General features: G+C 48.1%; 1 protein-coding gene across 1 annotated transcript in view; it reads left to right on the top strand.

Annotated features, from left to right (window-relative positions):
- DPEP1 (dipeptidase 1) overlaps positions 1-17,192 on the top strand; it is a 337,534-nt gene that overhangs the window by 42,477 nt on the left and 277,865 nt on the right. The gene's annotated exons all lie outside the window — the stretch shown is intronic.

The following is a 17,192-nucleotide window of genomic DNA, read 5'->3' as shown; positions in this document are numbered from 1 at the left end:
CGCGGCTCCGGTGACCCATCCAGGCTGTACCTGTGATCGTCCCTCTGGAGCTAGTGTCCAGTAGCCTAAGAAGCCAATCCATCCTGCACGCAGGTGAGTTCACTTCTTCTCCCCTAAGTCCCTCGTTGCAGTGAGCCTGTTGCCAGCAGGACTCACTGAAAATAAAAAACCTAACAAAACTTTTACTCTAAGCAGCTCTTTAGGAGAGCCACCTAGATTGCACCCTTCTCGGCCGGGCACAAAAACCTAACTGAGGCTTGGAGGAGGGTCATAGGGGGAGGAGCCAGTGCACACCACCTGATCCTAAAGCTTTTACTTTTGTGCCCTGTCTCCTGCGGAGCCGCTATTCCCCATGGTCCTGACGGAGTCCCCAGCATCCACTTAGGACGTCAGAGAAATGTAGTGCTCTGATTTCAACAGATTGACCACCCGTGAATCCTGGTTAAGCGAATGAAGGGCTCCATCCACAAGTCCCACATGCCTAGCGGAATCGCTCTGTTTTAGCTCCTCCTTCAATGTCTCCAGCTTCTTCTGCAAAAGCCTGATGAGGGGAATGACCTGACTCAGGCTGGCAGTGTCTGAACTGACTTCACGTGTGGCAAGTTCAAAGGGTTGCAGAACCTTGCACAACGTTGAAATCATTCTCCACTGCGCTTGAGACAGGTGCATTCCACCTCCTTTGCCTATATCGTGGCCAGATGTATAGGCTTGAATGGCCTTTTGCCGCTCCTCCATCCTCTGAAGCATATAGAGGGTTGAATTCCACCTCGTTACCACCTCCTGCTTCAGATGATGGCAGGGCAGGTTCAGGTATTTTTGGTGGTGCTCCAGTCTTCTGTACGCGGTGCCTGAACGCCGAAAGTGGCCCGCAATTCTTCGGGCCACCGACAGCATCTCTTGCACGCCCCTGTCGTTTTTTAAATAATTCTGCACCACCAAAGTCAAGGTATGTGCAAAACATGGGACGTGCAGGAATTTGCCCAGATGTAATGCACGCACAATATTGCTAGCGTTGTCCGATGTCACAAATCCCCAGGAGAGTCCAATTGGGGTAAGCCATTCTGCGATAATCTTCCGCAGTTGCCGTAAGAGGTTTTCAGCTGTGTGCGTATTCTGGAAAGCGGTGATACAAAGCGTAGCCTGCCTAGGAACAATTTGGTGTTTGCGAGATGCTGCTACTGGTGCCGCCGCTGCTGTTCTTGCAGCGGGAGGTAATACATCTACCCAGTGGGCTGTCACAGTCATATAGTCCTGAGTCTGCCCTGCTCCACTTGTCCACATGTCCGTGGTTAAGTGGACATTGGGTACAACTGCATTTTTTAGGACACTGGTGAGTCTTTTTCTGAGGTCTGTGTACATTTTCGGTATCGCCTGCCTAGAGAAATGGAACCTAGATGGTATTTGGTACCGGGGACACAGTACCTCAATCAAGTCTATAGTTGGCTCTGAATTAACAATGGATACCGGAACCACGTTTCTCACCGCCCAGGCTGCCAAGGCCTGAGTTATCCGCTTTGCAGCAGGATGACTGCTGTGATATTTCATCTTCCTCGCAAAGGACTGTTGGACAGTCAATTGCTTACTGGAAGTAGTACAAGTGGTCTTCCGACTTCCCCTCTGGGATGACGATCGACTCCCAGCAGCAACAACAGCAGCGCCAGCAGCAGTAGGCGTTACACTCAAGGATGCATCGGAGGAATCCCAGGCAGGAGAGGACTCGTCAGACTTGCCAGTGACATGGCCTGCAGGACTATTGGCTTTCCTGGGTAAGGAGGAAATTGACACTGAGGGAGTTGGTGGTGTGGTTTGCAGGAGCTTGGTTACAAGAGGAAGGGATTTACTGGTCAGTGGACTGCTTCCGCTGTCGCCCAAAGTTTTTGAACTTGTCACTGACTTATGATGAATGCGCTGCAGGTGATGTATAAGGGAGGATGTTCCGAGGTGGTTAACGTCCTTACCCCTGCTTATTACAGCTTGACAAAGGCAACACTCGGCTTGACACCTGTTGTCCGCATTTGTGTTGAAATAATTCCACACCGAAGAGGTGATTTTTTTTTGTATTTTGACCAGGCATGTCAATGGCCATATTCCTCCCACGGACAACAGGCGTCTCCCCGGGTGCCTGACTTAAACAAACCACCTCACCATCAGAATCCTCCTTGTCAATTTCCTCCCCAGCGCCAGAAACACCCATATCCTCATCCTGGTGTACTTCAACACTGACATCTTCAATTTGACTATCAGGAACTGGACTGTGGGTGCTCCTTCCAGCACTTGCAGGGGGCGTGCAAATGGTGGAAGGCGCAAGCTCTTCCCGTCCAGTGTTGGGTAGGTCAAGAATCGCAACCGACACAATTGGACTCTCCTTGGGGATTTGTGATTTCGAAGAACGCACAGTTCTTTGCTGTGCTTTTGCCAGCTTAAGTCTTTTCTTTTTTGTAGCGAGCGGATGAGTGCTTCCATCCTCATGTGAAGCTGAACCACTAGCCATGAACATAGGCCAGGGCCTCAGCCGTTCCTTGCCACTCCGTGTCGTAAATGGCATATTGGCAAGTTTACGCTTCTCCTCAGACGCTTTTAATTTTGATTTTTTGGGTCATTTTACTGATCTTTTGTGTTTTGGATTTTACATGCTCTGTACTATGACATTGGGCATCGGCCTTGGCAGACGACGTTGATGGCATTTCATCGTCTCGGCCATGACTAGTGGCAGCAGCTTCAGCACGAGGTGGAAGTGGATCTTGATCTTTCCCTATTTTTTTAACCTCCACATTTTTGTTCTCCATATTTTAATGCGCACAACTAAAAGGCACCACAGGTGTACAATGTAGATGGATGGATAGTATACTTATGGACGACGAGTGACGACACAGAGGTAGGTACAGCAGTGGCCTACCGTACTGCTATATACAGTATAATGGACCTGGTGGACACTGTCAGCAGACTGCTAAACTAGTACTACTAGTATTAAAAAAAAAGCCACCACAGGTATACAATGTAGATGGATGGATAGTATACTTATGGACGAGTGACTGACGACACAGAGGTAGGTACAGCAGTGGCCTACCGTACTGCTATATACAGTATAATGGACCTGGTGGACACTGTCAGCAGACTGCTAAACTAGTACTACTAGTATAAATAAAAAAGCCACCACAGGTATACAATGTAGATGGATGGTAGTATACTTATGGACGACGAGTGACGACACAGAGGTAGGTACAGCAGTGGCCTACCGTACTGCTATATACAGTATAATGGACCTGGTGGACACTGTCAGCAGACTGCTAAACTAGTACTACTAGCATTAAAAAAAAAGCCACCACAGGTATACAATGTAGATGGATGGATAGTATACTTATGGACGAGTGACTGACGACACAGAGGTAGGTACAGCAGTGGCCTACCCTACTGCTATATACAGTATAATGGACCTGGTGGACACTGTCAGCAGACTGCTAAACTAGTACTACTAGTATAAAAAAAAAGCCACCACAGGTATACAATGTAGATAGATGGATAGTATACTTATGGACGAGTGACTGACGACACAGAGGTAGGTACAGCTGTGGCCTACCGTGCTGCTATATACAGTATAATGGACCTGGTGGACACTGTCAGCAGACTGCTAAACTAGTACTACTAGTATAAAAAAAAGCCACCACAGGTATACAATGTAGATGGATGGTAGTATACTTATGGACGACGAGTGACGACACAGAGGTAGGTACAGCAGTGGCCTACCGTACTGCTATATACAGTATAATGGACCTGGTGGACACTGTCAGCAGACTGCTAAACTAGTACTACTAGTATAAAGAAAAAAAACCACCACAGGTATACAATGTAGATGGATGGATAGTATAGTTATTATTATTAATGGATGACGAATGACTGACGACAGAGGTAGGTACAGCAGTGGCCTACCGTACTGCTATATACAGTATAATGGACCTGGTGGACACTGTCAGCAGACTGCTAAACTAGTACTACTAATATAAAAAAAAAGCCACCACAGGTATACAATGTAGATGGATGGATAGTATACTTATGGACGAGTGACTGACGACACAGAGGTAGGTACAGCAGTGGCCTACCGTACTGCTATATACAGTATAATGGACCTGGTGGACACTGTCAGCAGACTGCTAAACTAGTACTACTAGTATAAAAAAAAAGCCACCACAGGTGTACAGTGTAGATGGATGGATAGTATACTTATGGACGACGAGTGACGACACAGAGGTAGGTACAGCAGTGGCCTACCGTACTGCTATATACAGTATAATGGACCTGGTGGACACTGTCAGCAGACTGCTAAACTAGTACTACTAGTATTAAAAAAAAAGCCACCACAGGTATACAATGTAGATGGATGAATAGTATACTTATGGACGAGTGACTGACGACACAGAGGTATGTACAGCAGTGGCCTACCGTACTGCTATATACAGTATAATGGACCTGGTGGACACTGTCAGCAGACTGCTAAACTAGTACTACTAGTATAAAAAAAAAAGCCACCACAGGTATACAATGTAGATGGATGGTAGTATACTTATGGACGACGAGTGACGACACAGAGGTAGGTACAGCAGTGGCCTACCGTACTGCTATATACAGTATAATGGACCTGGTGGACACTGTCAGCAGACTGCTAAACTAGTACTACTAGTATAAAGAAAAAAAGCCACCACAGGTATACAATGTAGATGGATGGATAGTATACTTATTATTATTAATGGATGACGAGTGACTGACGACACAGAGGTAGGTACAGCAGTTGCCTACCGTACTGCTATATACAGTATAATGGACCTGGTGGACACTGTCAGCAGACTGCTAAACTAGTACTACTAGTATAAAAAAAAAGCCACCACAGGTATACAATGTAGATGGATGGTAGTATACTTATGGACGACGAGTGACGACACAGAGGTAGGTACAGCAGTGGCCTACCGTACTGCTATATACAGTATAATGGACCTGGTGGACACTGTCAGCAGACTGCTAAACTAGTACTACTAGTATAAAAAAAAAAGCCACCACAGGTATACAATGTAGATGGATGGTAGTATACTTATGGACGACGAGTGACGACACAGAGGTAGGTACAGCAGTGGCCTACCGTACTGCTATATACAGTATAATGGACCTGGTGGACACTGTCAGCAGACTGCTAAACTAGTATAAAAAAAAGCCACCACAGGAGTGTTTTTCAGGCAGACAAACGTATACTGGTGGTCACTGTCAGCAAAACTGTGCACTGTACTCCTGCTATAGCTGCTCCCCAGTCCCCACAATTAAGCAGTGTGAGCACTCAGCACAGATATATCATGCAGCACACTGAGCACAGATATGGTATGGAGCGTTTTTTTCAGGCAGAGAACGGATTAAAAAAAAACTGGTGGTCACTATCAGCAAAACTCTGCACTCTACTCCGAGTCCTAATAGCTGCTCCCCAATCCTCCCCACAATTAGTAATAAAACAAGCAATCAACTGTCTCTTCTACAATTATAAACGGAGAGGACGCCAGCCACGTCCTCTCCCTATCAATCTCAATGCACGTGTGAAAATGGCGGCGACGCGTGGCTGCTTATATAGAATCTGAATCTCGCGAGAATCCGACAGCGGGATGATGACGTTCGGGCGCGCTCGGGTTAGCCGAGCAAGGCGGGAGGATCCGAGTCTGCTCGGACCCGTGTAAAAAAAGGTAAAGCTCGGGTGGGTTCGGTTTCTCGGAAACCGAACCCGCTCATCACTAGTGCACAGGAGGGAAAGCTTAGGCGGCTGAGCTGGTGAGGATGCCGGGCAGACCCACTGACAGCATCTTTGGACAAGGGGCAGCCATTACATCGATTAAAGGTTGGTGTTGCTGAACACAGATTGAAATCTGAGTAACTCTCATGAGGGTGAGGGTTCCTATAAGACCTGATTTGAGACAGCGTTTTGCATGTTTTCTATTTCCCCACACTGTGTGCAAGTGCCTAACCTCAACCGTCCCCTTCGGCAGCCTGACCCTAACACTCTCCCAAGTGAATAATCCTAACTCTTACCTCAACCCTAAAAATCATGAAAAAAATCATGAAAAATATTGTAAATTAGGACCTTTTTTTGTCAACCTTTTGACCCTGTCCACCTATTGACTATCTATTTACTGTCTATTTTCCATCCAGATGCTGTATGGTCTCAGACAGAAGAATGATTCATTTTGAGTATATTGAGGGTAGGTCCAGGGGCATACTGCGATGTGTAATGTTCTGTTGATCAGGATGATATTGTTAAGACATGTTTCAGGCCTAGAGTCTACAGTATGACCTTCCCTTGTTCTTCCCCTGAGGTCCTGGTAGAACAGTGCAGAGACTCCCTACAGATCCCTGATCTCATCCCAGAGGTAAACAGATATATTGTCTTCTGCTCCCGAGGCTTTGGGATGGTCCTGGCCCTGGTAAGTGTGGAATCTCTATGACTTTGGAGGCATACTCTATCTGTGATAGTACCCCTGTGTGAGTGTGGAGTCGTACCTGCTTTCTCCAGACGACGCTTGCTGCTTTCGGACCCCTCACGACTTCTTCCTCAGGAGCCTGTGGCAGAAGAATAGTCAACCCATGGAGGACCCCACGGACAAAGGAAATGCAAATGGTGACAGCACGTTTATTAAATCAGGGAAAAGAAAGGTCAACGTTTCAAGTATTCAACTGTCGGCTAGTAAATCAACTTTACCTCAGAAGGCACATTTTGGAACAACACATATCATCTGCATAATAGGAATAAGTGTGGTCACAACGTCAACATAAGTACTTTCAGGACATTTAAAACCCAAAATATAATTTAGCAAGGCTGTTTCAGGAATGTTCAAACAGTATACTAATACGCCACTAGGTGGCAATGTGAACTCAAGTAAGGAAGTCTCTCGCTATCCTTGCAGGAGTTTAGAACAGATCACAAAAGTCAATTAGCATAGAGAAAACGGTTGCAGATGACTAAAAGGGTAATTGGCATTGGCCAGCGTAGCAACCGCTTAGAAAAATGGTACCAGGGCACGGTGAATAGCCTCTCGTTTGAGATAAGGCATGAACTGGCAAGTGTCCCTGTGGCAGATAGGACAAACTTTACAATTAGTGATCTGGTGTCTTTAGAGTACCGGAGGTATGTGGTTGCCTGGCTCACTAACTTTGGCAGTAGTTCCTGAGCATACCTCAGACAGAGTTCTTAGTATCTGTGGGCGCTTAGATAGTTCTATAAGTCGGCTGTGACCTGGTCACAATGTCCCTCTTCAGTGCCTGACTATTGCACTAGTGATGCTAATAGGGCGGAATCTGTGCCTAACTTAATTGATGGGCACAAAGCACGTGTTTAATTGATGGGCAGCATGTGAGGGCTTAACTATCCTGGCGGCTCTGTGGTGGGGGTATTCCGCTAGGGCAGCAGGAACTACAATTGGGCCAATATACCTTAGGGATACCCCAAACCTGGGCATCACATATCCGTATCTTTACACCATATCCTGTATAACGACCCGGCTTCCTGTGTTGGTTGCACATTATGCATTAGAACTGTAGATCATAGTGTGCAGGATGTGGTCACATGCTCCAGGTAGCATTACTACAAATGTCCAAAGCAGGTAGTTCAGGGTGCGCAGTGATGTTACTCAGGGGTATCTAGTCAGGTATATCCTTTGGAGTTTAGTTTAAGGTTAGTGAAATAGGGATTCCATGTTCTCCAAAGTGAAAATCTTTTTTCTCATACGACCTAGAGGATGCTGGGGATGCTTCAAGAACCATGGGGTATAGACGGGATCCGCAGGAGACATGGGCACTTTAAGACTTTAAATGGGTGTGAACTGGCTCCTCCCTCTATGCCCCTCCTCCAGACTCCAGTTAGATTCTGTGCCTAGGGAGACTGGTCACACACAGAGGAGCTCTACTACGTTTCTCTAAAAAAGACTTTTGTTAGGTTTATTATTTTCAGGGAGACCTGCTGGCAACAGGCTCCCTGCATCTTGGGACTGAGGGGAGAGAAGCAGACCTACTTCTGTGAGTTTCAATGCTCTGCTTAGGCTACTGGACACCATTAGCTCCTGAGGGTCTGATCGCTAGGTACGCCTAGATGCTCGTTCCCGGAGCCGCGCCGTCACCCCCCTTGCAGAGCCAGAAGTCAGAAGACGGGTAAGTAAAAGAAGATCAGAAGACTTCAGTGACGGCAGAAGACTTCAGTGTCTTTGAGGTACCGCGCAGCGCGCCATGCTCCCACACACACAGCGGAACTACAGGGTGCAGGGCGCAGGGGGGGCGCCCTGGGCAGCATAATACCTCATAAATACCTGGCAAAAGAGGTATACAGTGCTTTGGCACTATATCCAGACCCCCGCCAGTATAAAGAATATGAAAATTAGCGGGACTGAAGCGTGCCATTAAGGGGGCATGGCTTAGCCCTCACAGCTCTAATCAGCGCCATTTTCTCTTCACAGAGCTGCAGAAACGCTGGTCCTGTAAATTTGGTGCTGTTTTAATAATTATAAAAGCACTAACAGGTCTGAGCCATTGTGTATAAGTTTCAGTACCGGGATAGGCGCTGGGTTGTGAGCTGGCAAACTCCCTCTGTGTTTCTCTGACAGGCTTTACTGTGGGTCTGTCCCCTATAGCCCAGTGTGGCAGCGTGTGTCGGTACGCGTGTGTCGACATATCTGAGGCTGAGTGCTCTTCCCAAGAGGAGGCTGGAGTGGGGACAGAAAAGACTGTGGGAGTGACCGTGTCGGCACCGCCGACGGCTGATTGGGCAATGTTTTGAGTGTTTTGAATGCAAATGTGGCTCGATTAAATAAGAGATTAGATAAATCTGAGTCTCAGAACCAGACATGGAGAAAATCCATGGAGGATGCATTATCACAAGTTCAGACCCCCTCGGGGTCACAGAAGCGTTCATTTACCCAGATAGCGGATACAGATACCGACATGGACTCTGATTCCAGTGTCGACTATAGTGATGCCAGATTGAATCCTAAACTGGCTAAGAGCATTCAGTACATGATTGTGGCGATAAAAGACGTATTACATATCACGGAAGACCCTGCTGTTCCCGATACTAGGGTCTGTATGTTTAAGGGAAAGAAACCTGAGGTGACGTTTCCTCCCTCTCATGAACTGACCGCTCTTTTTGAAAAAGCTTGGGAAAATCCTGACAAGAAATTACAGGTTCCCAGGAGAATTCCGATGGCATATCCGTTCCCCTCTGGGGACAGGGAATAGTGGGAGTCAACCCCCACGGTGGACAAAGCTCTATCGCATCTGTCCAAAAAGGTGGCGCTTCCGTCTCCTGACACGGCAGCCCTAAAGGATCCTGTGGATCGTAAGCAGGAAAATACACTAAAATCCATTTATGTCGCTACGGTGCGCTGCTCAGGCCTGTCGTTGCATTGGCATGGGTGAGTAGCGCTATTGAAAAGTGGGCAGATAACTTGTCATCTGATATAGATTCCCTGGACAGGGCTAGCGTTCTTAATTGACACTGGGTCATATCAGGGACGCTGCAGCCTACCTAAAGAAAGCTGCGAGGGATATTGACCTTTTGGGATCAAGGGCCAATGCCATGGCAGTCTAGGCTAGGAGGGCATTGTGGATTCATCAATGGAATGCTGATGCTGACTCTAAGAAGGCTATGGAGTCTCTGCCGTATAAAGATGGTGTCTTGTTTGGTGACGGCCTCGCTGACCTGGTATCTACGGCTACCGCGGGTAAGTCATCGTTTCTACCTTATGTCCATGCACAACAAAAGAAAACGCCACACTATCAGATGCAGTCCTTTCGGCCCAATAAATACAAAAAAGGACGAGGGTCTTCCTTCCTTGCTGCGAGAGGAGGAGGAAGGGGAAAAAGGTCACAGGCTGTGGCAAGTTCCCAAGAGCAGAAGTCCTCCCCGGCTTCTACCAAATCCACCGCATGACGCTGGGGCTCCTCTGCGGGAGTCTGCACCGGTGGGAGCACGTCTCCGACTCTTCAGTCAGGTCTGGGTTCGCTCGGCCCTGGATCCTTGGGTATTGGAAATAGTAGCCCAAGGGTACAAATTGGAGTTTCAAGACGTGCCCCCTCACCGATTTTTCAAAACGGCCTTGCCAGCTTCTCTTCCAGAAAGGGAGGTAGTATGCGCTGCAATACTAAAGCTGTGTCAAAATCAAGTCATTGTCACGGTACCCCCGTCACAACAGGGGGAAGGCTTTTATTCGAGCCTGTTCGTGGTCCTGAAGCCGGATGGCTCAGTCAGACCGATTCTGAACCTAAAATCCCTCAATTTCTATCTAAAAAAATTCAAATTCAAGATGGAATCTCTCCGAGCAGTGATCTCCAGTCTGGAGGAGGGGGGTTTTATGGTGTTGGTCAACATAAAGGATGCCTACTTACACGTCCCCATATATCCACCACATCAGGTTTATCTGAGGTTTGCTGTTCAGGATTGTCATTACCAATTTCAGACGTTGCCGTTTGGTCTGTCCATGACTTCTCGAGGAATTTCACCAAGGTTATGGCGGAAATGATGGTTCTCCTGCGCAAGCAGGGAATCACAATTATCCCGTACTTGGACGATCTCCTGATAAAGGTGAGATCCAAGGAGCAATTACTGAAAAACTTTACGCTCTCCCTGACAATCCTACAACAACATGGTTGGCTCCTAAACTTGCCAAAATCACAGTTGGTTCCGACAACACGGCTGTCATTCTTGGGTATGATTCTGGATACAGAATTACAGAGAGTTTTTCTTCCGGTGGAATAGGCTCTGGAAATACAGAACATGGTCAAACAGATTCTGAAACCGGCAAGAGTGTTGATTCTTCAATGCACTCGGTTGCTGGGGAAGATGGTGGCGGCCTACGAGGCCATTCAGTTTGGCAGGTTCCATGCCAGGGTATTTCAGTGGGACCTGTTGGACAAGTGGTCCGGGTCTCACCTGCACATGCACCGGAAAATAATCCTATCTTCCAGGACCAGAATCTCTCTCCTGTGGTGGCTGCACAGTTCTCACCTCCTAGAGGGACGCAGGTTCGGGATTCAGAATTGTATGCAAGTCTCCGAGGCTGGGGAGCAGTCACACAGGGGGAACATTTCCAAGGAAAATGGTCAAGCCAGGAAGCTTGTCGGCACATAAACATTCTGGAATTACGGGCCATTTACAATGGCCTTCTGCAAGCGGAACATCTTCTTCGCGGTCTGCCCGTCTTGATTCAGTCAGACAACATAACAGCAGTGGCGTACATAAACTGCCAGGGCGGAACAAAGAGCAGAGCGGCAATGGTGGAGGCCACGAAAGTTCTTCGCTGGGCGGAGAAACATGCAAGCGCTCTGTCAGCAGTCTTCATTGCAGGAGTGGACAACTGGGAAGCAGACTTCCTCCGCAGACACGATCTCCATCCAGGAGAGTGGGATCTTCATCAAGAGGTCTTTGCAGAAGTGACAAGTCGTTGGGGAATTCCTCAAGTAGACATGATGGCGTCTCGCCTCAACAAGAAACTTCAGAGATATTGTTCCAGGTCGAGGGACCCTCAAGCAATAGCAGTGGACGCCCTGGTGACACCGTGGGTGTTTCAGTCGGTCTATGTGTTCCCTCCGCTTCCACTGATTACAAAGGTGATAAAGATCATAAGAAGAACAAGGGTTCAGGCGATACTCATTGTTCCGGACTGGCCAAGGAGGGCCTGGTATCCGGATCTTCAAGACTTACTCATACAAGAACCCTGGCTTCTTCCTCTACGAGAGGACCTGTTACAGCAAGGACCGTGCGTGTATCAAGACTTACCGCGGCTGCGTTTGACGGCATGGCGGTTGAACGCCAAATCCTAGCCCGAAAGGGTATTCCCAGTGAAGTCATTCCCACACTACTTCAGGCTAGAAAAGCAGTAACGGCGAAGCATTACCACCGTATTTGGAGAAAATATGTGTCTTAGTGTGAATCCAAGAAGGCTCCTACGGAAGAATTTGAGCTGGGGCGTTTGCTCCATTTTTTGCAAGCAGGTGTGGATGCGGGCCTAAAGTTAGGCTCCATTAAAGTACAAATTTCGGCCTTATCAATTTTCTTTCAGAAAGAATTGTCCTCCCTTCCAGAAGTTAAGACCTTCGTGAAAGGCGTGCAGCACCTCCCTTTGTGCCCCCAGTGGCACCATGGGATCTTAATGTGGTGTTGCAGTTCCTGCAATCTCATTGGTTTGAACCTTTACGTAAGGTTCAGTTGAAATTCCTTACTTGGAAAGTAGTCATGCTGTTGGCCTTGGCATCCGCAAGGCTGGTGTCTGAATTGGCGGCTTTGTCTCACAAAAGCCCTTGTTTAATCTTCCATGCGGATAGAGCAGAATTGAGAACTCGTCAACAATTTCTGCCAAAAGTGGTTTCATCGTTTCACGTAAACCAGCCTATTGTGGTGCCAGTGGCTACTGACGCCTTGGCGGAATTGAAGTCTCTTGATGTGGTCAGAGCTTTGAAAATCTATGTTGCCAGAACGGCTCAGATTAGGAAAACAGAGGCTCTGTTTGTCCTGTGGGCTCCCAACAAGATTCGGGCTCCTGCTTCCAAGCAGACTATTGCACGCTGGATCTGTAATACGATTCAGCAGGCTCATTCTACGGCGGGATTGCCGTTACTGAAGTCGGTGAAGGCCCATTCTACCAGAAATGTGGGCTCATCCTGGGCGGCTGCCCGAGGGGTCTTGGCATTACAGCTTTGCCGAGCTTCTACTTGGTCGGGATGAAACATCTTTGCAAAGTTTTACAAGTTTGATACCCTGGCTGATGAGGACCTCTTGTTTGGTCAATCGGTGCTGCAGAGTCATCTGCACTCTCCCGCCCGTTCTGGAGCTTTGGTATAAACCCCATGGTTCTTGAAGCATCCCCACTGTCACACGCCAGAGGCGGCGTTCGCCACTCTTACCCCTGCGTGTCTGCTGGTCTGTGTTGCGGCCTCCGCCGTTGGTGGGCCACGGGCTCCGGCGTCTGGCTGGCGCGGCTCCCGGCGGTTCTCCAGGGCATGGGCGCCGCCATGACACCCGGCATCACGTGGACGGGGGCAGGTGACATCATCAGACTGCTCCGCCAACCCAGCGGTGGCGGGATATTCAAAGTCAGACGCCGGACAGAGCCTCAGCGCCTGAGTATCGTCTTTTCCCAGACGTGGATGCCAGCGCTCTTGTTCCCGGCAAGGATCTCTGAAGTTGTACTCCAGTGTCTCCGGCATTTCCAGGTGCCAGTTCGCCGCACCGGTTCCAGTGTATCCAGCGGCCGCTGTGTCTCTCTGCGGTCCAGTCACCAGTGCTCCTAGGAATCAGCGTGGGCTGCGGGCCCTAATCACCGTTCTCAAGTTCTACGAATCAACAGCGTCTGAAACCACTGCACGTAACTTCTACAAACCATCAGCGTCTCAGTCACCGATCTCAAGTTCTACAAACCAACAGCGTCTTAAACCCCTGCACTTAAGTTCTTCACATCATCAGCGTCTCAGTCACCGTTCACAAGTTCCACAAATCAACAGCGTCTTAAACCCCTGCACATCATCAGCGTCTCAGTCACCGTTACCCTAGTTCTACAAATCATCAGCGTCCTAAACCACTGCACATAAGTTCTTCAAATCACCAGTGTCCTAATCTCCGCTCACAAGTTCTTTTAACCATTTGTATCTTTAACCACCATTTACGAATTCTTTAAGTTATCAGTGACTTTCAAACATCACCCACAGTTCCTTCAGTCACCAGTATCTCTAATATTGCTCACAAAGCCCTTCAATGGGTCTGGACATTCCCTCATAAGTTCCTTTATGATTTATGACTTTAAGTTGTTCTTTTCCTGCAATAAAGCTCTTCAATATTTCACTAAACCTTACTGTCAGCGTCCTGTATGAGGAAATCCTATATTAGGCCACCCCTGTTCCGGCTCAGTTGTGGTTCCTCTCCCCAACCATCGGAAGAGTCCCCGAGTCCACAACACCTTCAGTCTAGGCCAGTGACAGTATACTCAGGCGCCACATGGACCCAGGGAATCGGAACCCAGAGGCAAGCACCATGCAGGACCTTGTTACCCGAGTACAGAGTCAGGAAGCAGCACAGAATCAGGTGATGCATTATCTCCAAGAGTTATCTGGCCGGCTAGATCAAATCCAGACTTCTCTGGCTTCAGTGGTTCCAGCTCCAGTTCCAGTATCCGCTCCAGTGGTTGTCTCTAGCAATGTTCCGTCCTTGTCCGGAGCCAGGTCACGCCTTCAGCTTCCCACTCCTCCTCGTTAAAACTGGAATTCAAAGAATTGCCGTGGTTTCCTCAATCAGTGTGAGGTACATTTCGAACTCCTCTCCCATAACTTCGCTACTGATCGATCTAAAGTGGCATACATTATCTCTTTGCTTGAGGGTTCAGCGTTGGAGTGGGTGTCACCGTTGTGGGAGCGATCAGATCCATTCGTTTCTAGTTATACCAACTTCATCACGTCATTCCGAAGGATCTTTGATGAGCCTGGCAGGACAACCGCTGCCTCTGCTGACTTGCTCCGAGTTCGACAAGGCTCTCGTACAGTGGGACAGTATGTGATTCACTTTCAAACTATAGCTTCAGAACTGTGCTGGAATAATGATGCCCTTCGGGCTGCTTTCTGGAACGGCCTCTCGGATCGTTTAAAGGACGAGTTGATCACTAGAGATCTGCCAGATTCCTTGGAACAGTTGATCTCACTCTGTGTAAAGGTGGATCTTCGCATGCAGGAACGAGGTGGTGAACGTAGTCGGTCAGACCGGTCGAGATTCCGATCTCTACCATCTAAGCAAACAGTTATTTCAAGTCCAGACGAACCCATGCAGATTAATAGGTCTCGGCTGTCCCCAGAAGAACGTCAGCGTCGTCGTGAGGGTAGACTCTGCCTCTACTGTGGAGCGGCGGATCATTTTCTCAAGTTTTGCAAGTCTTGCCCGGGAAACGGGCAGTCCTAGCTTGTTCTGGAGGAGTCGAGCTAGGGGTTTTTTCTCAATCTTCTCCGGCAGTGGACTGTTTACTCTCCGTGTCTCTATTTTCTGAGTCTGAAGTCAAAACCGTTAAGGCACTGTTGGACTCAGGGGCTGCGGGGAATTTTATTTCCCTTTCCTGTGCCCAGAATCTGGGTTTGAAGTTACGGTCGGTCGAACGACCTATTACGATAACTGCTATTAATGGTACTCAAATTCCTAATGGTCTGATTTCAATTCGTACTATGCCAATCAAGCTGCAAGTGGGAGCTTTGCATCAAGAACATCTGGAGTTCCTTGTGATTCAGGAGATGCCTCACGATCTCGTTCTTGGTCTTCCCTGGCTCAAGCTTCACAACCCTCACGTCGACTGGAGGTCGACACAGATAATTTCTTGGAGTCCATTTTGTCATTCGAATTGTCTCACTCCTGTCTACCCGCTTCGTGTATCTTCCAAGTCGGACGAAGAGCTTATTCCAGAGGCTTATCAGGAGTTTACAGATGTGTTCTCGGAACAGGCGGCCGATCAGTTACCACCGCATAGACCCTGGGACTGTCCTTTTGAGCTCATTCCGGGGAAAATGCCACCTCGGGGTCGCACTTATCCTCTATCAGTACCCGAGACTCAAGCTATGTCAGAATATATTACGTCTAATCTGCAGAAGGGGTTCATCCGCCCCTCTACTTCCCCGGCGGGAGCAGGCTTCTTTTTTGTGAAGAAAAAGGACGGAGGCCTGAGGCCATGTATCGACTATCGTGGTCTAAATGAAGTCACCATTAAGAATAAGTATCCTTTGCCGCTCATCACGGAGCTTTTTGATAGAGTTCGCGGAGCTCGAATCTTCACCAAGCTCGATTTAAGGGGAGCTTATAACTTGATACGTATCCGACAAGGGGACGAATGGAAGACGGCCTTCAATACTAGGGACGGGCATTATGAGTACTTGGTAATGCCGTTCGGCCTCAGCAACGCCCCCGCCGTTTTCCAGGGATTCATTGATGAAATCTTTCGGGATATGTTATACCTAAATGTAGTGGTATATTTGGATGACATCCTGATATTTTCGAAGAATCTCACTGAGCACAGAGTACAAGTTAAGGAGGTACTTCTTCGGTTGCGAAAGAACCATCTATACGGCAAGATTTCCAAGTGCACCTTTGAGGTCCCCTCTATTCCATTCCTGGGTTACATTATTTCAGGCACGGAGTTGCGTATGGATCCGGAGAAACTTTCTGCTATTCGGGACTGGTCTCAGCCTCTTTCCTTGAAAGCAGTGCAACGATTTCTAGGGTTTGCAAATTACTACCGGAAATTCATAAGGGGTTTTTCTACTATTGTGGCGCCTATTACTGCCCTAACCAAGAAGGAGGCTGACCCAAGCCATTGGTCCTCTGAAGCTGTAGCAGCGTTCGCTCAGTTGAAGGCAGCCTTTATGATCGCTCCGGTACTTCAGCAACCAGACTTTTTAAAACCATTCTTTCTGGAGGTTGATGCTTCTACGGTGGGCATTGGTGCCGTACTTTCGCAGTACGCTCCAGACGGGAAGTTACATTCATGTGGTTTCCATTCTCGCAAGTTCTCTCCTGCTGAACTAAATTACACCATTGGAGACAAAGAGTTGTTGGCAATAAAATCTGCCTTGGAAGAATGGAGATATCTTTTGGAAGGTGCTAAACACCTAATTACGATTTTCACGGATCACAAGAATTTACTGTATCTCAAGACGGCCCAGTGCTTGAATTCCTGTCAAGCAAGGTGGGCACTCTTCTTTGCCCGATTTTCGTTTGTCATTAAGTACCGGGCTGGAACTCTTAACACCAAGGCGGATGCCCTATCCCATTCCTTAATGGCTTCGGATGAGGAGAATTCCGTTGAAAAGGCTTTGATTCTCAGTCCAGTTTCTATTTCAGCGGCTCCCACCGCGTTGGGTCCTCCTCCTGGAAGAATGTCTGTGCCAACTAAATTTCGACCAAGATTGTTGCAGTGGGCTCACATTTCCAAGTTTTCTGGCCATCCAGGAGTTCAAAAGATGTGGGAATTTCTACGAAGATCTTACTGGTGGGACACTATGAAGAAGGACGTTCAAGAGTATGTCAACTCGTGTCCTCAATGTGCTCAGCACAAAATTCTTCGTCTACCTCCTGCGGGGTTGTTGCACCCATTGTCCATTCCTAAGAGGCCTTGGACTCATATCTCTATGGACTTTGTTACTGAACTGCCTCTCTCTAA

The sequence above is a fragment of the Pseudophryne corroboree genome, chromosome 11 (assembly GCF_028390025.1).
Source record: "Pseudophryne corroboree isolate aPseCor3 chromosome 11, aPseCor3.hap2, whole genome shotgun sequence".
Taxonomy (NCBI): Eukaryota; Metazoa; Chordata; class Amphibia; order Anura; family Myobatrachidae; genus Pseudophryne; species Pseudophryne corroboree.
Note: the sequence above shows the minus strand (reverse complement) of the source record. Positions and strands in the feature narration are given on the sequence as shown.